We start from the raw sequence: 26,399 nt of genomic DNA on the forward strand, positions 1-26,399 counted from the left end.
AAACTAATTTTCAGAAACCTCTAATTTATATATGACATTTTTTGAGCAGTATTATGCTTATTCTTAATAACAGTGCTGAAACATACTAAATTATTACTGTCATGAAAGATACCTTTATACTAAACTACCTCAAAACTAGTCTTTAAATAATTTGAGGGGGGCATAAAATATTACAGATCTACAAGAAGGGATGGAGGGGTAGGTATAACATTAAGAATGGATAAATAAGGAATTATTCTTTACAGTAGGGTTTCTGAACCTCAGCACTACTGACATTTGGCAGGCTAATGCTTGGGTGGGGGAGCACTGGCCTGTGCATTGTAGAATGTTTAGCTGCAAACCCATCTCGTCCTGGCCTCTACTCACTAGATACCAGCAGCAACTCTCCCCATCCCCATACCAGTTGTAACAATCAAATACCAAGCATGGGGGTGGAGTGCTGCAAAAGGACAGCTGGTGGAGAATAATTGTTTAGTTTGTAAATTTTGACATAACTTAGGAAACCTGGAACAAAACCAATACTTTTGTGAAATTTGTAGAGGTGAGATCATAGTATAATTAAAATAATAAATGTTAACCATCAATAGCAATACAAGAAGAAGAGCCAAGGGATCTATAACTTTGAATGAGAAGTCCTTAACTGGAAATCCAGCTATGTTTATAGTTTTGGGCAGGTCACAATCTCTTTGCATCTGCTTTCTTATCAATATAGGGTAGGGTGGTAATACAGATCAAATTAGTCAGCTACGAGGACTGAATAGTAAAACTATATGTACAAATGCATTTTAAACCATACATATACATAAAACTTGAGTAACTATTTTTTCTGGACAAGTACTGACTGATAAAAAAGATGACTAAGTTCTTAATATAAAAACAACATATAATGATAATCATTCTAAAATTAAAATATTCAAAAGTTCTAATATTTCTAATAAATACATTTTTCTCCAACATACAAATAAAATAAAATTATGATATCATGGGAGCTATAAGAACATACATAAAACCCAAGTCATCATTGAAGTTGGATGAATTTAATGCTCAAAATAAATAGTAATCAGAAAGTTAATGCTAAGGTTAGAATCATCCAAAAACGCTGAGGTTAAGGTATGATCTCAACAATGAAACAAGTAGCTAGTATAAAAAGAAAAGTCAGGATATTTAAAAATACAAGAAGTGATTTCTGAAATCACTGCAATTAACGTTTGTGTTTTTTCACCTCATAGGTGTTAGTCATTTTTGGTTATAAGTTTCCAAAAAAATCACTAATAAAAATCACATGCAAAAGTGAATTAAGGTTTTTTTGTTACTATATATCTTTAAAATGGTCATTTAGGAAAACTAATTTCTAATTTTTTACTTCTGTATTTGCTATAGATCTTTGTCAAAAAGCTCACTTAGTAAATACCACAAGTCCATTTAATGGCAATAGGAAATATTACCTACTTGAAATCAATTAAAGGTTGAAAATAAACAAGTTAATACTATTACTTGGGCTTATCAAGAACTTGAAGGCATCAAAAACAATCTCACTGACTAGTCTTGCTTCCTCACACTTATAGTAAAAATCAATCATCTGAATTCATGAAACAAACGTTTTTAGATAAGCATTTGGGAAGGTCATTAAAGAAAACTTTTTTTTTTTAACATAATTCTGTTTCCCGATTTGCTACTGAATATTTTTCTGTCCTTTTAAATTCTCTCTGTACATTTTTCATTCTTAACATACGATTATTCCGTTCTACATATATAATCAGTAACTCACAATATCACATAGTTGCATATTCATCATCATGATCATTTCTTAGAACATTTGCATCAGTTCAGAAAAAGAAATAAAAAGACAACAGAAAAATAAAACGAAAACAGAAAAAAAATTATACATACCACACCACTTACCCCTCCCTTTCACTGATCACTAGCATTTCAAACTAAATCTATTTTAACATTTGTTCCCCCTATTATTTACTTTTATTCCATATGTTCTACTCGTCTGTTGACAAGGTAGATAAAAGGAGCATCAGACGCAAGGTTTTCACAACCACACAGTCACACAGTGAAAGCTATATCATTATACAATCATCATCAAGAAACATGGCTACTGGAACACAGTTCTACATTTTCAGGCAGTTCCCTCCAGCCTCTCCATTACATCTTGGATAACAAGATGATATCTACTTAATGCATAAGAATAACCTCCAGGATAACCTCTTAACTCTGGAATCTCTCAGCCATTGACACTTTGTCTCATTTCAGTCTTCCCCCTTTTGGTCGAGAAGGTTTTCTCAATTCCTTGATGCTGGGTCTCAGCTTATTCTAGGATTTCTGTCCCACATTGCCAGGAAGGTCCACATCCCTGGGAGTCATGTCCCCGTAGAGGGGCAGGGTGATGAGTTCGTTTGCTGTGTTGGCTGGAGAGAGAGGCCACATCTGAGCAACAAAAGAGGTTCTCTTGGGGGTGACTCTTAGGCCTAATTTTAAGTAGGCTTCACCTATCCTTTGTGGGGTTAAGTTTCATATGAACAACCCCCAAGACTGGGGGCTCAGCCTATAGCTTTGGTTGTCCACACTGCTTGTGAGAATATCAAGAATTCAACTTGGGGAGGTTGAATTTTCCCCCGTTCTCACCATCCCCGAAGGGAATTTTGCAAATACTTTTCCACTCACTGATCAAATCACACTGGGATTCATCGGGGCATCACTCTGGACAAACCAACAAAATCTTATGCCTACCCAAGATTCCATGTACTTATGCTGTTCAACCAACTATCTACATAAGTTATATTAGGAGACACACTAGTCAAATATGAATTTTGTACCAAATAATCATGTTTTGCTTTAGTCTCACACATAAGCCAAAATTTTAAAATACTGATTACCATCTATTTTCAGCACCCTGCAGTAATGACATTCCTTTGATCTTCCTCATGCAAAAACATTTTTTAAATTTGTACATTTAGTCACTATCATTATACATCTAGGCATTCCTAGACTATACCATCTCAATCTTTATCATCTATCTTTCTTTGTGATTTCATTTATGCCCCCAGCCCTTCTCCCTCTATCATTCTCACATTCAGTTTCATTCAGTGTTTTAACATAATTGTACTAGTTAGGTAGTATTGTGCTATCCATTTCTGAGTTTTTATATTCAGTCCTGTTGCACAATCTCTATCCCTTCAGCTCCAAATACCTGATATCTTACCCTATTTCTATCTCCTGATGGTCTCTGTCACCAACGAAATATTCCAAGTTTATTCACTAATGTCAGTTCATATCAGTGAGACCATACAGTATTTTTCCTTTTGTTTTTGGCTAATCTCACTCAGCATAATGCCCTTAAGGTCCACCCATGTTGTTACACACTTCATAACTTTATTCTGTCTTACACTTGCATAATATTCCATTGTATGTATATGCCACAGTTCATTTAGCCACCCGTCTGTTGAAGGACATTTTAGCTGTTTTCATCTCTTGGTAATTGTAAATAATGCTGCTGTAAACATTGGTGTGTAATTGTCCATTTGTGTCCTTGCCCTCATGTCCTTTGAGTAGAGACAGCATATAGATGGGTCCTGTTTTTAAATCTATTCTGCCAGTCTATGTCTTTTGATTGGGAAGTTCAATCCATTAACATTTAGTGTTATATCAGTATGGGTAGTACTTTCTTCTACCATTTTGCCTTTTGGATTTTATATGTCATATCTAATTTTCTTTCTTTTTACCTTTACTCATAGTCTTCCTTTCTACACTCTTCTCCACACCTCTCTCTTCTGTCTTTTTGTATCTGTCTCTAGTGCCCCCTTTAGTATTTCTTGCAGAGCTGGTCTCTTGGTCACAAATTCTCAGTGATTTTTTTTTGCCTGAAAATGTTTTAATTTCTCCCTCATTTTTGAAGGACATTTTTGCTGGATATAGAATTCTTGGTTGGCAGTTTTTCTCTTTAAATAATTTAAATATATCATCCCACTGTCTTCTTGTCTCCATGGTTTCTGCTGAGAAATCTACACATAGTCTTATTGGGCTTCCTTTGTATGTGATGGATTGCTTTTCTCTTGCTGCTTTCAAGATTCTCTTTCTTTTTGACATCTGACATTCAATTCGTAAATGTCTTGGAGTACATCCATTGGATCTATTCTCTTTGGGGTACACTGTACTTCTCGGATCTGTAATTTTAAGTCTTTCATAAGAGTTGGGAACTGCCTATGCAGTTGCAGCCTGAGAAGCTCTGCCGCTGTATCCAAAGGCAGTCAAGCCTTTGTAGAAACCCAGTCACAAAAACCTCTGTTTCCTTTTTTTTCTTCTTTTTCCGTCAGCCCTGCCCCCTTGGCGCCAGAGCAAAAATGGAGATTTTGTCAATGGCAACCTCCGCTTTGACCAGGTTCACCTGAGCTGGGGGCCTATTTTTAGTAGTCAGAATTTGTTAATTAATCCCACAATTGGCATTTAGTTGGGCTCAGCCCCTGCTGCTGGTAAAGTCTTTCTTTTCTTTCCCATCTGGGAAGCAGCCTGTGGGGGAGAGGCCCTGGTCGCCGCGGCTTGGGGAGCTCACGGATCTGGGGAGGTTTGCAGCTGGTCCAGACTGTGGTACGCTGTGTGTCCGGTCACTGATGTGGCCCCAGGAGCTGTTCTGTACTGTTTCTGGTTATTTAATAGTTGTTCTGGAGGATGAACTAAAACACGCACATTGCTATGCTCCTATCTTGATGATCCATTCAAAAATGCTTTTGCATGAGGAAAAACAAAGGAATGTCAATACTGCAGGTTGTTGAAAACAGATGGTAATTCATAATAAACAGATGGTAATTCATATTTTAAAACTTCAACTTATGTGTGAGACTAAAGCAAAAAAATGTTTATTTGGTACAAAATTTATACTTTGACTAGTGCATTTCCTAATATAACTTATGTGGACAGTTTAACTGAACACCATAAGTACATGGAACCTTGAGTAGGGCATGAGATTTTTTAGGTTTGCCCAGAGTGATGCCCTGATAAATACCAGAGTGATTTGAACAGTGAACAAGAAAGTATTTGTATAGTCCCCTTTGGGGAATGGCAAGAAAGGGGGAAAATTCAAGTTTCTGATATTCTCACAAGCAGTGGGAACAACCAAAGCAATAGGCCGAGCCCTCAATCTTGGGGTTTGTTCATATGAAACTTAGCTCCTCAAAGGATAGGCTAAGCCTACTAAAAATTAGGCCTAAGAGTCACCCCCAGAGAACCTCTTTTGTTGCTCCGATGTGGCCTCTCTCTCTCTCAGCCAACACAACAAGCAAACTCACTGCCCTCCCCATCTCTATGTGCGACATGATTCCCAGGGGTGTAAACCTTCCTGGCACGAAGGTGGGAAATAAATCGTAGAATGAGCTTGGACTCTGCATCAAGGGATTGAGGAAACCTTTTCAATAGAAAGGGGGAAGAGAGAAATGAGACAAAATAAAATGTCAATGTCTGAGAGATTCCAAACAGAGTTGAGAGATTATCTTGGAGATTATTCTTATGTATTATACAGATATCACCTTTTTAGTTAAGGTACAATGGAAAGCCCAGAGGGAAGTGCCTGAAAATGTAGAGCTGTGTTCCAGTAGCCATGTTTCTTGAAGACGATTGTACAATGATACAGCTTTTGCAATATGACTGTGTGACTGTGAAAACCTTGTGTCTGATGCTTCTTTTATCTACCTTATGGGCAGATGAGTAAAACAGATGGATTAAAAATAAATAAATAATAGGGGGAACAAATGTTAAAATAAATTTAGTAGATTGAAATGTTCGTGATCAACGAGGGGTGGTCAGGGTTATGGCATGTATGAATTTTTTCTGTTTTCTTTTTCTGAATTGATGCAAATGTTCTCAGAAATCATGATGATGATGAATACACAACTAGGTAATGATACTGTGAGTTACTGATTGTTTATCAAGAATGGAATGATCATACGGTAAGAATGTTCATGTTTGTATGTTATGTTTAAAATTTTAAAAAATAATAAAATTAAATTTAAAAAAAGAGAGAAGATACTTAACCATTACCCCCACATTTCTTTGTATCCATTCCTTCCTCATCATGCCTCCTGCCCTCACAACAAGGCAACCACTGATCTGTGTTCTGTATTGTTTTTTGTCTGATTTAATTCACTCTGGTTTAACACCATTTTTCCTACTATCAATAGTCCCTTATTGTTTTTGAGCAGTATTCCACAATATATGTATTTATTCATCTGTTGATAGATATCTGGGGTTTTTTCTAAGTTTTGCCTATTAAAAATGAAGCTTTATGAAAAAAATTCAAAAATATTGAAAACACACAACAATCTTTTCCAACCACAATGGAATGAAAGTAGTTATCAATGACAAGAGGGAGAACTGCAAAATACATAAATATGAAGAAATTAAACAATACACTCTTAAACAAAGAAGAAATCACAAAGGAAAATCAGAAAATATATTTAAGCAATTGAAAATGAAAATACAACATACCAGAGTTTATGGGATGTACCAAAGGCAGTGCTGAGAGGGAAATTTATGCTTACATTAAAAAATAAGAAAGATTTCAAACCAGAGACCTAACCTCACAAGTGGAAGATCACGAAAAAAGAAGGGTAAACTAACCGAAAATGAGCAGAAGAGAGGAAATAACAAAGATTAAAGTGAGATAAATGACATAGAGAATAAAACAGTACAATCAACAAAAGTAAAAGTTGGACAAATTTCTAGAAACATAAAATCTACTACACTGACTCAAGAAGAAATAGAAGAGTTCATAGATGAATAATTTGTGAAGAGATTGCATCAGTAATTAGAAACCTTCCAACAAAGAAAAGCCTAGAATCAGATGGCTTCACAGGAATTTTACCAAACATTCCAAGAAGAATTAATACAATTCCACTCAAATTCTTCCAAAAAATTAAAAAGAAGGGAACCATCCTCAATTCATGTGATAACAGAAACATCACCCTAATACTAAAGACAGAGAAAGATATCATGACAAAAGAAAATTAAAGGCCAATTCTCTTATGAATATACATGCAAAAATCCTAAACAAAATACTAGCAAATCGAATTCAACAGTAAATTTGAAAAATTATGCACCATAATCAAGTTGAACTTATCACAGGTATGCAATGCTGGTAAAATATAAGAAAATGAATAGAATGAAGGAAAAAATAAAAACATGATCATCTCAATTGATGCAGAAAAACATTCGACAAAATCTGGCACTGCATTTGATAAAAACATCTAGAAAAGCAGGAATAGAAGGAAATTTCCTCAACATGATAAAGGGCATACATGAGAAATCCACAGCTAACATCATACTTGATGGTGAAAGACTGATAGCTTTGTCACTAAAATCAGAAACAAGAAAAGGATGCCCCTTGTCACCACTGTTGTTCAATACTGTACTGCAGGCTCTAGCTAGAGCAATCAAGAAAGAAAAAGGAATAAAACTCTCCCTTTTTGTATATGGGATAATCCTAACTAGAGAAAATATTGAAAAATCCACAACAAAGCTACTAGAACTAATAAACATATTCATCAAAATGGCAGTATACAGATCAACACACAAAAATCAGTCACATTTCTATATACTAATCATAAAATATCATAAAAAATAATCATAAAAAATCTAAAGAGGAAAACAAAGAAAAAATCCATTTACAATAGCAACTAAAAGAATCAAATATCTAGGAATAAATATAACCAAACTAAGTAAACTGTACAACACTGCTAAAAGAAATCAAAGAAGGCCTAAATAAATGGAAAGACAGCATATGTTCATGGAATGGAAAATTGTATTAGCTTGTTAATGCTGCTGGAATTCAATATACCAGAAATGGAATGGCTTTCAAAAATGGAATTTATTAAGTTACAAGTTCTAAGGCCATAAAAATGTCCAAAGTAAGGCATCAAGAGAAAGATACCTTGACTCAGGAAGGGCTGATAGGTTCAGAACACCTCTGTGAGCTGGGAAGGCAAATGACTGGCATATACTGGTGTCTTTGGCTTCTGGTTTTGAACAGTTTCCCAAGGAAAGATGTTTTCTTTCTGTATCTCCAAACACCTGGTCTTGTGTTGGCTCTGAGCTGACTCCAAAATGCTTCTCCTTTTAAAGGACTCCAGTTAACTAATCAAGGCCCACTTGGAATGGGCAGAGACACAGCTCCATCTAATCAAAAGGCCACACCCACAATTGAGAGGGTTAATCTACATGGAAAAAATCTAAGCAAAGGTTTCCACCCTAAACAATAGGTCTGGATGAACAAGATTGGATCAGGGTTAAAATATGGGTTTTCTAAGGGACATAACAGTTTCAGACAAGCACATTCCATCCTCTGGACCCCAAAAGACATGTTCTTTTCATTTTTACAAAATATATCCTTTACATCACAATATCACAAAAGCCTTAAACATTTCAGTAATAATATAAAGGCAATATAAAGACAGAAACTACACAAAATCTCATCAAAGTCAGTTACAGGCATGGTCTGTCCTAAGGCAAAAAATTCTCTGGCTGTGGACCTGTGAAGCTCAGAACAAGTTATTTGCTGTCAATATACAAAGAAGAGACAGCCATAGAATACATGTTCCCACTGCCATAAGGAGAAATTGAAAGGTAATCAGGGAAACTCTGAAACAGCTCTGAAAAACTGCAGAGCAAACTCCATTATCAAAGTCTGAGAGTCATTTATCATAGCGGCTTTAGACAGCAGCAGTCCCACTCTTTCCAAGGGCCTACACAGTAGCCCTGCTCTCTGCATATGCTGGGGTGAGGGTTGCAACACTGGGGATTGTTTTGGGGACCACCTTTTTCTTGACTTTACCCCCTCCAAGCATTGGGGCAGCACTGGGCTCCCTGACATCTCTGGAGCATATGCTCAAGCCCTCTAAAACAACGGGATGGTTGCCAGGCTCTCTCTAATCCTGGCGTATGTGCTCTATCTTCTCCAAGGTCTGGAGCACTGAAACTCTTTCTGAACATCAAGGAGGAAGGCCTGCCTTCTGCTCCAGGGCAAACTCACCCTTTCTACGTGCATGGGTGTAATGCTCTACCAGCCTGAGATTTCTTGGCTCCAGACTTAAGTTTCTCTGAAATAACTTTCCTCTGAAATAACTTCTGAAATAACTTTCCCTTCAATTTGTCCCTTTTCTGTCCCTTTTACTTTAGGCTGGCAGTGGTTTCATTTATACAGATCCCACAACACTCTTGTTGGTTAGCTATGCAGTATACTAGGATCATACCTATCAGACAATAGGACTTTCCACAAAACCTTTTTGGATAACATCATCTCCAATGCTAGCTTCTCCTGTGATGGCTGACTGGTTTCATTTTTGGTTAAATCCTCCCATGGGGTACTATTCTCTGGGATGTCCATTTCTGGAAGTCCAGTATTTTCCAGAGCAGCAGTTTCTGGTTTCTTTGTTAGTTTGTTGTTGGTTTCTTTGTAACCAAGAGTTCAGGACTCAGCTTATCTCTTTCCTGTTGCATTTCACTTTTAGCTGCAAGGAGAAGTCAGGCTGCATTTTCCACATTTAGTTTGGAAATTTCCTCAGCTAAGTATCCTGGATCACCACCTTTAAATTATAACTTCCTCCCATCAGCAGTACTCAATTTGGCCAAAGTCTCTGCCACTTTAAAACACAGGTTGCCTTTCTTCCAGTTTGCAATAATACATGCATTATTTCCGTTTGAAGACTCATCAGAAGTGTCTTTAAAGTCCATATTTCTATCAACAGTCTCTTCAATGCATTTTAGGCCTTCCCTATCAAGATCCTCACAACTCTTCTAGAATCTTTGCCTTATCCATTTAAAAAGCCATTCCAACATATTTGGTATTTGCAGACTGAAGCAGCACTCCACATCTGGCACCAAAATCTGTATTAGCTTGTTAATGCTGCAGAATAATCCTTATTCAATACTGTATGTTTGAAACTGCAATTAGACCATCTCTCTGGAGACATGATTTAATCAAGAGTGGTTCTTAAGCTGGATTAGGTGACGACATGGGGAAATGAAAGGACAGTTGCACACTGGTGTTCATGGTGGCAGTGTTCATGATTTGCAATGGATGGAGGTGGCCTAAGGGTACACTGACTGAGGAATGGAAGGGGGAATTGGGATGAATATATACAACAGACTACTGAATGGCTGCAAGAAGGAATAAAGTTGTGAGGCATGCAACTAAGTGAATGAACCTTGAGGACAGTATGCTTTTTTTTTTAATTAATTAAAAAAAATTAACTGACACAACATTTAGAAATCATTCCATTCTACATATGCAATCAGTAATTCTTAATATCATCACATAGATGTATGATCATCATTACTTAGTACATTTGCATCGATTTAGAAAAAGAAATAGCAAGACAACAGAAAAAGAAATAAAATGATAATATAGAGAAAAAATAAAAATAAAAAATACAAAAATATATATAAAAACAAACAAACAAAAAAACTATAGCTCAGATACAGCTTCATTCAGTGTTTTAACATAATTACATTACAATTAGGTAGTATTGTGCTGTTCATTTTTGAGTTTTTGTATTTAGTCCTGTTGCACAGTCTGTATCCCTTCAGCTCCAATTACCCATTATCTTACCCTGCTTCTAACTCCTGATGGTCTCTGTTAACAATGACATATTCCAAGTTTATTCTCGAATGTCGGTTCACATCAGTGGGACCACAGAGTATTTGTCCTTTAGTTTTTGGCTAGACTCACTCAGCATGATGTTCTCTAGGTCCATCCATGTTATTACATGCTTCATAAGTTTATTCTGTCTTAAAGCTGCATAATATTCCATCGTATGTATATACCACAGTTTGTTTAGCCATTCTTCTGTTGATGGACATTTTGGCTGTTTCCATCTCTTTGCAATTGTAAATAACGCTGCTATAAACATTGGTGTGCAAATGTCCGTTTGTGTCTTTGCCCTTAAGTCCTTTGAGTAGATACCTAGCAATGGTATTGCTGGGTCGTATGGCAATTCTATATTCAGTTTTTTGAGGAACCGCCAAACTGCCTTCCACAGTGGTTGCACCATTTGACATTCCCACCAACAGTGGATAAGTGTGCCTCTTTCTCCGCATCCTCTCCAGCACTTGTCATTTTTTGTTTTGTTGATAATGGCCATTCTGGTGGGTGTGAGATGATATCTCATTGTGGTTTTGATTTGCATTTCTCTAATGGCCAGGGACATTGAGCATCTCTTCATGTGCCTTTTGGCCATTTGTATTTCCTCTTCTGAGAGGTGTCTGTTCAAGTCTTTTTCCCATTTTGTAATTGGGTTGGATGTCTTTTTGTTGTTGAGTTGAACAATCTCTTTATAAATTCTGGATACTAGACCTTAATCTGATATGTCGTTTCGAAATATTGTCTCCCATTGTGTAGGCTGTCTCTCTACTTTCTTGATGAAGTTCTTTGATGCACAAAAGTGTTTAATTTTGAGGAGCTCCCATTTATTTCTTTCTTTCTTCAGTGCTCTTGCTTTAGGTTTAAGGTCCATAAAACCGCCTCCAATTGTAAGTTTCATAAGATATCTCCCTACATTTTCCTCTAACTGTTTTATGGTCTTAGACCTAATGTTTAGATCTTTGATCCATTTTGAGTTAACTTTTGTATAGGGTGTGAGATACGGGTCTTCTTTCATTCTTTTGCATATGGATATCCAGTTCTCTAGGCACCATTTATTGAAGAGACTGTTCTGTCCCAGGTGAGTTGGCTTGACTGCCTTATCAAAGATCAAATGTCCATAGATGAGAGGGTCTATATCTGAGCACTCTATTTGATTCCATTGGTCGATATATCTATCTTTATGCCAATACCATGCTGTTTTGACCACTGTGGCTTCATAATATGCCTTAAAGTCCGGCAGCGTGAGACCTCCAGCTTCGTTCTTTTTCCTCAAGATACTTTTAGCAATTTGGGGCACCCTGCCCTTCCGGAAAAATTTGCTTATTGGTTTTTCTATTTCCGAAAAATAAGTTGTTGGGATTTTGATTGGTATTGCGTTGAATCTGTAAACAATTCAGGTAGAATTGACATCTTAACTATATTTAGTCTTCCAATCCATGAACACGGTATGCCCTTCCATCTATTTAGGTCTTCTGTGATTTTTTTTAACAGTTTTTTGTAGTTTTCTTTGTATAGGTTTTTGTCTCTTTAGTTAAATTTATTCCTAAGTACTTTATTCTTTTAGTTGCAATTGTAAATGGAATTCGTTTCTTGATATCCCCCTCAGCTTGTTCATTGCTAGTGTATAGAAACGCTACAGATTTCTGAATGTTGATCTTGTAACCTGCTACTTTGCTGTACACATTTATTAGTTCTAGTAGTTTTGTTGTGGATTTTTCCGGGTTTTCGACGTATAGTATCAAATCGTCTGCAAACAGTGATAGTTTTACTTCTTCCTTTCCAATTTTGATGCCTTATATTTCTTTTTCTTGTCTAATTGCTCTGGCTAGAACCTCCAACACAATGTTGAATAATAGTGGTGATAATGGACATCCTTGTCTTGTTCCTGATCTTAGGGGGAAAGTTTTCAATTTTTCCCCATTGAGGATGATATTAGCTGTGGGTTTTTCATACATTCCCTCTATCATTTTAAGGAAGTTCCCTTGTATTCCTATCCTTTGAAGTGTTTTCAACAGGAAAGGATGTTGAATCTTGTCAAATGCCTTCTCTGCATCAATTGAGATGATCATGTGATTTTTCTGCTTTGATTTGTTGATATGGTGTATTACATTAATTGATTTTCTTATGTTGAACCATCCTTGCATACCTGGGATGAATCCTACTTGGTCATGATGTATAACTCTTTTAATGTGTTGCTGGATTCGATTTGCTAGAATTTTGTTGAGGATTTTTGCATGTATATGCATTAGAGAGATTGGCCTGTAATTTTCTTTTTTTGTAATATCTTTGCCTGGTTTTGGTATGAGGGTGATGTTGGCTTCATAGAATGAATTAGGTAGCTTTCCCTCCACTTTGATTTTTTTAAAGAGTTTGAGCAGAGTTGGTCCTAATTCTTTTTGGAATGTTTGGTAGAATTCACATGTGAAGCTGTCTGGTCCTGGACTTTTTTTGGGGGGAAGCTTTTGAATGACTGATTCAGTTTCTTTACTTGTGATTGGTTTGTTGAGGTCATCTATTTCTTCTTGAGTCAAAGTAGGTTGTTCATGCCTTTCTAGGAACTTGTCCATTTCATCTACATTGTTGTATTTATTAGCATAAAGTTGTTCATAGTATCCTGTTATTACCTCCTTTATTTCTGTGAGGTCAGTGGTTATGTCTCCTCTTCCATTTCTGATCTTATTTATTTGCGTTCTCTCTCTTCTTCTTTTTGTCAATCTTGCTAAGGGCCCATCAATCTTATTGATTTTCTCATAGAACCAACTTCTGGTCTTATTGATTTTCTCTATTGTTTTCATGTTCTCAATTTCATTTATTTCTGCTCTAATCTTTGTTATTTCTTTCCTTTTGTTTGTTTTGGGGTCAGTTTGCTGTTCCAGTTCTTCCAAGTGGACAGTTAATTCCTGAATTTTTGCCTTTTCTTCTTTTCTGATATAGGCATTTAGAGCAATAAATTTCCCTCTTAGCACTGCCTTTGCTGCGTCCCATAGGTTTTGATATGTTGTGTTTTCATTTTCATTCGCCTTGAGATATTTACTAATTTCTGTTGTAATTTCTTCCTTGACCCACTCATTGTTTAAGAGTGTGTTGTTGAGCCTCCATGTATTTGTGGATTTTCTGGCATGCTGCCTATTACTGATTTCCAACTTCATTCTTTTATGATCTGAGAAAGTGTTGTGTATGATTTCAATCTTTTTAAATTTGTTGAGACTTGCTTTGTGACCCAGCATATGGTATATCTTTGAGAATGATCCATGAGCACTTGAGAAAAAGGTGTATCCTGCTGTTGTGGGGTGTAATGTCCTATACATATCTGTTAAGTCTAGCTCATTTATTGTAATATTCAAGTTCTCTGTTTGTTTATTGATCCTCTGTCTAGGTGTTCTGTCCATTGATGAGAGTGGCGAGTTGAAGTCTCCAACTATTATGGTAGATGTGTCTATTTCCCTTTTCAGTGATTGCAGTGTATGCCTCATGTATTTTGGGGCATTCTGATTCGGTGCATAAATATTTATGATTGTTATGTCTTCTTGTTGAATTGTTCCTTTTGTTAGTAGATAGTATCCTTCCTTGTGTCTTTTAACTGTTTTACATTTGAAGTCTAATTTGTTGGATATTAGTATAGCTACTCCTGCTCTTTTCTGGTTGTTATTTGCATGAAATATCTTTTCCCAACCTTTCACTTTCAACCTATGTTTATCTTTGGGTCTAAGATGTGTTTCCTGTAGATAGCATATAGAAGGATCCTGTTTTTTAATCCATTCTGCCAGTCTATGTCTTTTGATTGGGGAATTCAGTCCATTAACATTTAGTGCTATTACTGTTTGGGTAATACTTTTGAGGACAGTATGTTGAATGAAGTAGAAACAAAAAGACAAGTATTATAATGCCTCATTCATATGGACTAAGTATAATATATAAACTCAGAGAACTGAAGCTGGGGGCATGGGCTATCAGGTTGGAGCCTACTGTAAAGGTTCCTGGATTAATTAAGCCCTTGCAGCAGTCACATTTATTCTGGAGTTGTAACTGTTATTTCTAAATTATGAGATGTTGAGCTATTTGTGTATAACCTAGTCATTCCCTGGAACTTCAGATATTTGTGTAACACCTGAGACTCAGGGTTAAAGCTCTGAAGCTATGAGAGTCAGCATTATCCCATTCAGCAACCGTTAAACAAGTTGAAACAGTGATCAGACTTCAACTAGAGATATAAGTGAAGCTGATCCCGATAGAATTAAGGCAAATCAGAATACAGGGTAAAGGATGATAGGGTCTATATTTTAAAACTTCAACTTCTGTGTGAGACCAAAGGGAGAGATGTTTATTTAGTGCAAAACTTATATTTTGGGTGACACAATATCTAATTTAACTTGTATGGGCAGTTTACTTGAACACAATAATTAGACGGAATCTTGAATAGGGCATGAGATCTTGTTGGTTTGTACATGTTAGTGTGATACCCCGATACATCCCAGAGAATAAAAAAGCTTCTGCAAAGTGCTCTTGCAGGACTGGGGACAAAGGAAGAAATAATAAGCTTTCCCACCTGGGTAATTCCTGATATTCTTGCAAGCAATTCTAAGAGTCATCCCCACAGAATCTCTATTTTTGCCTAGATGTGGCCTCTCTCTCTAAGCCAACTTGGCAGGTGAAATCACTGCCCTCTCCTTCTACATGGGATATGACTCCCAGGGCTGTAAATCTCCCTGGAAATGTGGGACAGGACCCCTGGGGATGAACTAGGACCTGGCATCATGAGATTGAGAAAGCCTGTTTGACCAAAAAGGGAAGAGAGAAATGAGACAAAATAGTTTCAGTGGCTGAGAGATCTCAGACAAAGTTGAGAGATTATCCTGGAGGTTATTTTTATGTATATTATAGATATTCCCATTTAGTTTATGGTATATTAGAGTGGCTAGAGGGAAGTACGCGAAACCATTGAACTGTGTTCCAATAGCCTTGATTCTTGTTTCTCCATCTAATCAAAAGGCCACACCCACAATTGAGTGGGTTAAGCTCAACATCTCATAACTGACATCTCATAAACAATCTAAACAAAGGTTTCCATCCTACAACATTGAATCAGGATTAAAGGACATGGCTTTTCAGGGGTATACAACACTTTTTTTTTTTTTTTTGGTATGCTGTATGGCAGGGGTCACATGTCATTCTTTTCCCATGTGATTATCCTATTATTGTAACACCATTTGTTGAGCGTTTGTTTGTTTGGTTTTGTGTTTGTTTGGGAAGTACACGGGCTGGGAATCGAACTTAGGTCTCCTGCATGGCAGGCGAGAATTCTACCACTGAACTACTCTTGCACCCCCGGTACATAACACTTTGAAACCAGCACAGTATCATTTCAAATCAGTAGGTTATAGATGTAGGTTTTGTAATATATACAGAAACAGAAATGCGAAATGGATCCATCAGATATACTACAAAAGATCAACTATACAGAAAAGGAACTTTCAATAAAGGAAAAGGGTAGCAAAAAAGAGATCTGACATATAAAAGGAAAAAAGAGATACAACATATAAAAAGCAAAGGGTAAAATGGCTGAAGTAAATACTGCCTTTACAGTAATAACACTGAATGTTAATGGATTAAACTCCCCAGTCAAAAGACACAGATCAACAGAATGAATAAAAAAAGCATGGTCCACCCATATGTGTTTACAAGAGACTCACCAAAGACACAAAAAGGTTAAAAGTGAAAGATTGGAAAAAGATGCAAATAGTAACTAAAAAAGAGTTGGGGTAGCGCTACTAATATCGGACAAAATAGACTTTAAGTCAAAGGCTGTTACAAGAGACAAAGGACACTATATATTAACAAAAGGGTCAATCGACCAATAAGAAATAACAATGATAAATAAATATACACCTAACTATGGTGCCCCAAAATATATGAGGTAACCCCTGGAAAACAGAGGGAGAAAGAGACACCTCTAGAAAAATAGTTGAAGACTTCAATACTACACTCTCATCAAAAGCATCAAGAGAAAGAATTAATACAGAAGCAGAGAACATGAACATGGTGAATGAACTGAATCTAACAACTACATAGAGAACACTGCAGCCCAGAATGGAAGGATACGCATTCTTCACAAGCGCACATGGAACACTGTCCAGGACAGACCACATGCTGGGTCACAAAACAAGTCTCAATAAATTTTAAAACACTGAAATTATAGAACGCATATTCTCTGACCATAATGGGATGAAGCTTGAAATCAGTAACAGCCAGAGAACTGGAAAATCCACAAACACATAGTTAAACAGACTTTTTAAAAATTGTTTTGAGGATTTACTTTGCTTCAGAGACTAAAGGTTGGTCAGATACAAAAGTAAGTAAGATATACTACCGTCTCTAGAGGAGCTCAGACTAGGAGACAGAAAATGTACATATATTTTTATATGGTAGTAGTAAATACTATGATAGACACAAGGTCCTGTGGGAGCCAACAGAGGGAAACTAACTCATAATCCAAAAACGGAAAAGGGAGAAGGGTACACAATTCTCTTGAATTCAACTTTCATAATAACTATTTTGATACTTATTAACAATATATTGAGACCAATACAGTTACAATTTAAGAACCTATGTAAGTTCCTCCACCAAGCCCCTTTTAGGAGACATAGAGATGCACTGCTTCAAAGATGTCAATTCAAGAAAGAGCTGACTACATTGCAAAGAGATGGAAATAGCCAAAATGTCCATCAACAGACGAGTGGCTAAACAAACTGTGGTATATACATACGATGGAATATTATGCAGCTTTAAGACAGAATAAACTTATGAAGCATGTAATAACGCGAACATTATGCTGAGTGAGACTAGCCAAAAACTAAAGGACAAATACTGTATGGTCCCAATGATGTGAACCGACATTCGAGAATAAACTTGGAATATGTCATTGGTAAAAGAGTCCATCAGGAGTTAGAAACAGGGTAAGATAATGGGTAATTGGAGCTGAAGGGATACAGACTGTGCAACAGGACTAGATACAAAAACTCAAAAATGGACAGCACAATACTACCTAATTGTAATGTAATTATGTTAAACCACTGAATGAAGCTGCATCTGAGCTATAGTTTTTTTTGTTTGTTTGTGTGTTTTTTTATATATACTTTTTGTATTTTTTATTTTTATTTTTTCTCTATATTATCATTTTATTTCTTTTTCTGTTGTCTTACTATTTCTTTTTCTAAATTGATGCAAATGTACTAAGAAATGATCATACATCTATGTGATAATATTAAGAATTACTGATTGTATATGTAGAATGGAATTATTTCTAAATGTTGTGTTAATCTTTTTTTTTAATTAATATAAATAAATAAATAAATAAATAAAAAGAAAGAGCTGACTACAGACTTGGAAGGAACCTGATTAGCCGACGGTCTTCAGTGGGCCCACTTTTCTTCAACCTAGCCAAAGACTAGGCAAGGTACAAGAACTACGGGACTCCAGTGAGCAGTCTTTCCTCTAGAACGCGCCTTTGGACTGACACAGATGGTATCATATCGCAATCTGACAATGCTCCCTATACAATCCCATTTCCCCGCCTTTTTCTTTTTATAGTTGTTACCCCCCACAATAATATTCCAAAAATATTATTGGGGGGTAATTTTGTCTCAGCATCTGCTTCTCAGAGAATTCAACCTGTGACAACCCCTACCCCCCCAATACACACATACACAAAAGGCCCAAATTCCATTGGTACATTTTTTTCTGCTCACAAACTCTTGCTCCTGGAACTCTGGGTATCATCACTGGAGTTTCCTAATCAACCAAGCAATAAATAACACATTTTTAAACAGTCAATGGGTCAAGCAAGAAATTGCCAGGGAAATCAGTAAATATCTTCAGAAAAAACAAAAACAAAAACAAAAACAAAAACAAAAAAACAAGAACATATCAAACCTTGTGGCATGGAGCAAAGAAGCACTAAGAGGGAAATTTATAGTTCTAAACACTTATATTGAAAAAAGAAGAAAGAACTAAAACACCCAACTGCACACCTGGAAGAGCTAGAACAAGAATACCAAACTAATTTCAAAGCAAGCAACAGGCAAGAACAGAAATAAGTGAAAATGAGAAAAGAAAAACAATAGAGAATTAACAAAACTAAAAGTTAGTTCTTTGAGAAGATCAATAAAATTCACAAACCTTTATCTAGATTGACAATGAAAAAAAGAGAGAAGATGTAAATAAATAAAATCAGGAATAAAAGGAGGGAACTCTACTTACACCACACAAATAAAACGAATTATAACAGGATACTATGAACAACTGTATGCCAACAAATTAGATAATGTAGATGAAATGGACAATTTCCTAGAAGCACACAAACAGCCTGTATTGACTCTAGAAGAAACAGAAGACCTCAACAGACCAATTAGAAGTTAAGAGATTGAATCAGTCTTCAAAAATCTCCCAACAAAGAAAAACACAGGACCAGACAGCTTCCCTGGTAAATTTTACTAATTGTCCAAGAAGAATTAATAACTATCATGTTCAAATTTCATAAAAAAACTGAAGATTTTCCCTAACAACTCATTCTATGAAACCAATATGACTCTAATACCAAAGCCTGAGAAAATACTACAAGAAAAAAAATTACCGTACAATTTCTCAAATGAATGTAGAGGCAAAAATCCTTAAAAAAAAAAAAATACTTACAAATTGAATCCAACAACTCATTAAAAGAATTATACACCATGACCAAGTGGGTTTATTCCAGGTATGAAGGGTGATTCAACACAAGAAAATCACTTAATGTAATACACCACATTAATAAATCAAAGCAGAAAACCACATGAACACCTTGATTGATGAGGAAAAGGCATTTATCAAAATCCAACATCCTTTCTTGAAAAAACACTCAGAAATCAGGACTAGAAAGAAACTTCCTCAACATGATAAAGGGCATATATGAAAACCCCACAGCTAGCATGATACTCAATAATGAAAGACTGAAAGTTTCCCTCTGTGATTGGGAACAGGACAATTTACCCACTAACACCACTGTTACTCAACACTGTACTGGAAATTCTAGCCAGAGAAGTTAGGAAAGAAAACAAATAGAAAGTATTCAAATTGGAAAGGAAGAAGTATAATTTTCACTATTTGCATGATTCTATATATAGAAAGTCCCCAAAATATCGACAACAAAATTAATAGAGGTAATAACTGAATTCAGCAAAACGTTACTATACACTACTAATGAGCAATCTGAAAAGGAAATCAAGAAAAACATTCCATTTACAATAGCAACTAAATGAATCAAATATCTAGGAATAAATATAATAAAAGATGTAAAGGAGTTGTACACAGAAAACTGCAAAACATTGCTAAAAGAAATCAGAGAAGAACTAAATTAATGGAAGGGCATTCCATGTTCATGGACTGGAAGACTCAATATCATTAAGACATCAATTCCACTCAAATGATTTACATATTCAACACAATCCCAATCAAAATTCTAACAGACTATTTTGCAGAAATGGAAACCCAGTTATCAAATTTATTTGGAAGGGTAAGGGGACCTGACTAACCAAAAACATCTTGAAAAAGAAAAATGAAATTGGAACACTCACATTTCCTGACTTTAAAGCCTATTACAAAGCTACAGAGATCAAAACAACATGTTACCAGCATAAGAACAGGAGTATTGAGCAATAGAATTGAATTTAGAACTCAGAAATAGACCCTTACATCTATTTTCAAGTGATTTGTGATAAGGGTACCAAGACTACTCAACTGGAAAAGAATAGTCTTTTAAAGAAATGATGCTAGTAGTTTGCCAAACCCCAAACAACATCATTCCTGTTAACCCTAAAGAATACCAGGACCCTATCTGAGATCATGCAAAAGTTTCACACATCAAGTTTACTTTTCAGAAACCTAAAAACCTTCATTTGTTTCCAGGCCAGATAAATCCTGAAAATCAGAGGTGCCAGTCTCTCCAAGAACATCAACCAGTTTCATCCCCTTATCTCATATCGTCAACACCTGAAAAAGTTAGAATCAGCACAGCCCAAATATCCCTAAAAATTGGGAGAATGATCAAAGAAAGAAGAGTTATAACAGAGAAGTTAGGTTTTAACAAATGAGTGTGACTACTGAATCATTATTTTTCTGTTTAAATATCATGTTTAATCATGATATTTCTATTTAGTCTCCAGTGTCTAGGAGTAGCTAGAACAAAAAACCTGAAATTGTGGAACAAACCTATACCAAACTGTGAAATCTGTTCTATAACTGCTAAAAAGAAGTGATGATGGTGTGGAATAAAAGGAAAAAGATACGAAAGAAAAAAAATGGCACTAGAAGAACGGGATATCCATATGTAAAAGAATGAAAGAGGAACCCTATCTCACAACATATATAAAAATTAAATCTAAATGGATTAAAGACCTAAATATATGTTTGTTTTGTAAATTTACCCATTTGGGTGGGTCTTGATTGGTTTATTGGAATCCTATAAAAGAGGAAATATTTTGGAGAATGAGAGATTCAGAGAGAGCAGAGCAGAATGAGAAGCCACAAGAAGCAGAGAGTCCACCAGCCAGTGACCTTTGGGGATGAAGAAGGAAAACATCTCCCAGGGAGCTTCAGGAAACAGGAAGCCAGGAGAAGAAGCTAGCAGATGATGCCTTGCTCGCCATGTGCCCTTCCAGCTGAGAGAGAACCCATGACTGTGTTCACCATGTGCCTTCTTGGATGAGAGAGAGAAACCCTGAACTTCATTGGCCTTCTTGAACCAAGGTATCTTTCCCTGGATGCCTTTGATTGGACATTTCTATAGACTTGTTTTAATTGGGACATTTTCTCAGCCTTAGAACTGTAAACTAGCAACTCATTAAATTCTCCTTTTTAAAAAGCCATTTTGTTTCTGGTATATTGCATTCTGGCAGCTAGCAAACTAGAACACCTGGAGTTGCAGACTGCCAGCTTCTGGTTGACCAAGATGGTGGCATAACATGGTAGCATATGATTCTCCAGTGTGCCATTCCCTGACAGAATCTGTAATATCTAGCAAAAATGGGCAGAGCCACCTTTCTCAAACCTCTCAAAACAGTTAAAGGGTTGTAGTAATGGGTAAGTGCCAGATCAAGAAAACACAACTTCAAAAATGGTAGGAGAAGCTGTGGGACCCTTGCGGACCCATACCCTATCCCCTATCCAACATGTTGTGGAGTCAGCCCTTGCTCCCCTTATGGGTCCCTGGCCATGTTCCACAGGGAGCAGAGTAAACCCTATGCACATACTGGGGTGCCTTATTCTCAGTACCAATCTATTGGGCAGCAAACTGAGAGACTGAATCAGGAAACCTGTCTGGGGCTCACACTCCCAGAACTTGCCCTGTAGGCAGAAGTACTGGTGGAAAGCTAAAGCAGTATAAGACACAATTATGTCAAAGTGGCCTGAGGCAAAGATTTACCTAGAATTGTCATACAATAGAGCCCCTAGAAGGGAGGAGGAAGTCTATCTCATACAGAGTAGAGGGGGTGTTTAAATTCTTGTAAACAGGGGAATTCCTAAGTCCACTAGAAAGAAGAAGACTAGGCAAGGCACAGCCTCAGAAAAGACAGAGAGGGTCCTGCTCTTCACATTTATCATGGGCTGATCTTGATACAAATGCTAAGTGCTGGAGGAGAGCACCAGGCAAGGCAAGGCCAATTTGAAAACATTGTGAAAGATGGATTTTGTATTAGCTGTTTTTGTTAGCTCCTGGTGAGCAAGGAAATCTCTGTCATACCACTAGCTGGATACAAATTTAAGGAACAGACAGCCTTGGGACTAAATCCCAGTTAACATTTAAAAATATTAAAATGTAAAATGTGCAAGGAAAGTTTACAAGGCAAATAAGTAAACAGAAAATGATGGTGTACCCAAAGGAAAAATATAAAAATCCAGAAACTATCCATGAAGAGCACCAGACATTGGACATACAGGTGAACAATTAAAAAAAATGATCCTCCAGATGCTCAAGGACATAAAACACACACGCACAAAAACTAAGGGATATCAGGAAAATAATGAATGAACAATATGAAAATGTCAAGAAAGTGATAACAGTTTTAAAAAGGAACCAAACAGAAATATGGGAACTGAAGACTACATTACTGAAATGAAAAATTCTATAGAAGGGTTCACAGTAGATTGGAGTTGGCATAAAAAAGAATCAGTGAACTCAAAGACAAGACAATTGAAATGATTCAGGCTGAGGAGCAGAAAGAAAAAGTAATAATAAAAATAAACATTAAACAGAACCTAAGAGACCTGTGGGACACCCTCAAGCATACCAATATACATATTATGGGGGCTCCAGAAGCATAACAAAAAGAGAAAGGGGCAGAGGGAATATTCAAATAAACAGTGGCAGAAAACTTCACACATTTAATGAAAGACATGAATATGCACATGCAAGAAGCACAATGACTGCCAAAAGGACAAACTTGAAGAGAACTATGTGCAGACATATAGTACAAACTGCCCAATACCAAGGACAAAGAGTTTTGAAAGCTTAAGCAGAAGAGTAAAGTATTATGTACAAGGGAGTCCCATTCAAATTACATACTACTTTCCATCAGAAACCATGGAGGCAAGAAAGCATCAGGATGAAATATTTAAAGTACTGAAAGAAAACAACTGCCAACCAATAATGTAATACCCATCAAGACTGTCTTTCAAAAACGAGAGTGAGACAAGACATTCGCAGATAAGTAAAAGCGGAGGGCGTTCAGCCCCATTAGACCTCCCCTACAAACAATGCTAAAGGGAGCTCTTCAGACTGAAAGGAAAGGACACCAGACAGCAGTTCAGAGCAACACAAAAAATTAAAGATCTGTGGTAAAATTACCTGTGGGTAATTATAAATACCAGTATTACTTTATTGTACCTTTTGGTATTTTACTCCACTCTTTATTTCCTAAGTTGCTAAAACACAAAAACATAAAAAAAATAATGAGAAACCTATGCTTCTGTATATACAATGCATAAAAGTATAATTTGTAACAAGCACAAGAAAGTGGTGGGAGGATACAGGGAAATAAGAATAATTATGTATATGCTAATGAAGTTAAGCTGGTGTCAAATCAAACATGATTATTATAGATTATTGTTATATTTAGCCTCTGGGAACCACAAGGAAAATATATGCAGAAAGAAATGAGAAGGGATGCAAAAGTAGTACAATACAAAAATTAAACAAATATGAAAGTAGGCATCAATGGAAGAACTGAGGGACAGAAAAAAACAAAAATTTACAAAATCTAAACAGTAAAATGGCAGGAGAAAAGTCTGCATTACCAGCAGTTTGTTTAAATATAATTGGATTATTCTCTCCAGTCAAAAGTCAGGGATAGGCAGAATGTTTAAAAACCATGACACAACAGTATACTGCTTACAAGAGGTTGACCTTAAATTCAAAGACAAAAGTAGGCTGAAAGTGAAAGGATGGAAAAATATATACCATGCAAGTAATTAAAAAAAAAAAAAAGAGTTTGGGACGCTAATCCAATATCAGATAAAAGAGACTTTAAGTCAAACACCATTATGAGGGGCAAAGAAGGTCACTATACACTGATAAAGGGGTCAATTCAACAAGGAGACATAATAAGAAAATATGTACCTCCAGAATCTTAAACTGCATTAGATTTATTTTGAAATTAGGTACATATGTGAGGGTTCCTCATTAGGTACTCTGCTTAAAGGAAGGTAATTTGTATCTGCTAATGATCTTTAGATTTACCACTGTCTACAAAACAATATGTAAGGAATGGTTTAAATACTTTTGTAGCTATTATAAGTTACTATCACATCTGCTTTCTGAGGAGATCTGTCTGAATACTGAAACACACACAAAGTAAATTATGTGGCTCTTTTGTATTATAATATAAACATGCAGACATGATGATGGCATTGTAACTAATACAAGTACCAATATGATAAAAAAAAAATTTGTCTATGATTGCTAAAAAGAAAAAAAAAATGCACCTAATGGCAGAGTCCCAAAACATAGGAAGCAAATGTTGACAGCTTTAAAGGGGGAAACAGACAGCTCTACATTAATAGTAGGAGATTTAAATACACCAGAGATTTCAATACACCACTTCAAAAATGGATAGAGCAACAGACAGAAAAAAAATTAGGAAATAGTAGACTTGTGATACCATAAAGCAATTGTTCTATCAGACATATATATAGAACATTTCACCCAATAGCAGTACAATATATATTCTTCACTAGGGCACATGAATCATTTTCCAGTATAGACTATATGTTGTTACAAGTCTCAAAAAATTAAGAAATACTGAAATCATAAATTTTTCTTCTCTGATTGCAATGGAAATGAAGATAAATATCAATAAGAGAGGGAGAACTATAAAATTTCCAATTATGTGGAAATTAAATAACACAAACAACCAAGGGGTCATGGAAGAAATCACAAGGGAAATTGAGAAATATCTTAAAGTAAATAAGAACAAGAACGCAACTTACCAATATTCATGGGATGCAGCAAAGACAGTGGTGAGAGGAAAATTTATAGCTCTAAATGCTTACATTAAAAAAGAAGAATGAACTCAAAACAGAGACCTAACCTCAAAACAGGAGGATCTAGAAAAGGAAAAACAAACTAAAAGAGAGTAGAAGGAAGGAAATAACAAAGATTAGAGCAGATATAAATGAAATTGAGGATAAAACCAACAGAGAATTAACAAATTCTTTGAAAGATCAACTTTTAGCTAGAATGAAAATTTAAAAAGAGAGAAGTTACAAAAATCAAAAATAAGAAATGAAAGGGGGGACATTACTACTGATTCCATAGAAATAAAATGGATTACAAGAGGATACTATGAATAATAACACATCAACAAACTAGATAACTTAGACGAAATGGACAAATTCCTAGAAACAAACAAATAACCTACACTGCCTCAAGAAGAAATAGAAGATCTCAGCAGACCAATTAGAAGTAAAGAAATTGAATCAGTAATCAAAAACCTCCCAAATAAAGAAAAGCACAGAATCAGATGGCCTAACTGGTGAATTTTACCACATTCCAAGAAAAATAAACACCCATCCTGCTGAAACTCTTCCAAAAATTGAAGAGGCAGGAAAATTCCCTATATTGTTCTATGATACCAACATCACAGGATTACTAAATCCAGATAGAGATATCACAGGAAAGAAAATTAGAGACCAATGTCCCCTATGAATGCAGATGCAAAAATCCTCAAAATACTGGCAAACCAAATCCAATGGCAAATTAAAAGAATTATACATCACGATCAAGTGGGATTTATCCCAGGTTTGCAGGGTGATTCATATAAGAAAATCAATTAATGTCATATACTACATTGACAAAATGGGGGTGGGGAATGACCATACGATCATGTCAATTGATGCAGAAAAGGCATTTAACAAAATCCATCATCCTTTCTTGATAAAAGTACTTAGAAAAATAGAAATAGAAGGAAACTTCTTCAACTTGGTTAGGGGCATATATGAAAAACCCACAACTAACTCATACTCAATGGTGAAAGCATGAAAGATTTCACTCTATGATATGTAACAAGATAAGGATGCTCACTGTCACCACTGTTATTCAACATTGTGCTGGAAATTCTAGAGAAGTTAGGCAAGAAAAAAAATAAAAGGTATTCAAATTGGAAAAGAAGAAGTAAGCCTTCCTATTAGCAGATGAGATGATTCCAAATAAAGAAAATCTCTACAACAAAGCAACTAGAGA

General features: G+C 35.9%; 1 protein-coding gene and 1 long non-coding RNA gene across 6 annotated transcripts in view; both read right to left on the bottom strand.

Moving 5' to 3' along the window:
- The window catches only part of CENPP (centromere protein P), a 387,615-nt gene that overhangs the window by 197,229 nt on the left and 163,987 nt on the right, over positions 1 to 26,399 (bottom strand). The window lies entirely within an intron of this gene.
- The window catches only part of LOC143665460 (uncharacterized), a 76,496-nt gene that overhangs the window by 47,130 nt on the left and 2,967 nt on the right, over positions 1 to 26,399 (bottom strand). The gene's annotated exons all lie outside the window — the stretch shown is intronic.

Source organism: Tamandua tetradactyla, chromosome 2 (genome assembly GCF_023851605.1).
Source record: "Tamandua tetradactyla isolate mTamTet1 chromosome 2, mTamTet1.pri, whole genome shotgun sequence".
Classification (NCBI taxonomy): domain Eukaryota; kingdom Metazoa; phylum Chordata; class Mammalia; order Pilosa; family Myrmecophagidae; genus Tamandua; species Tamandua tetradactyla.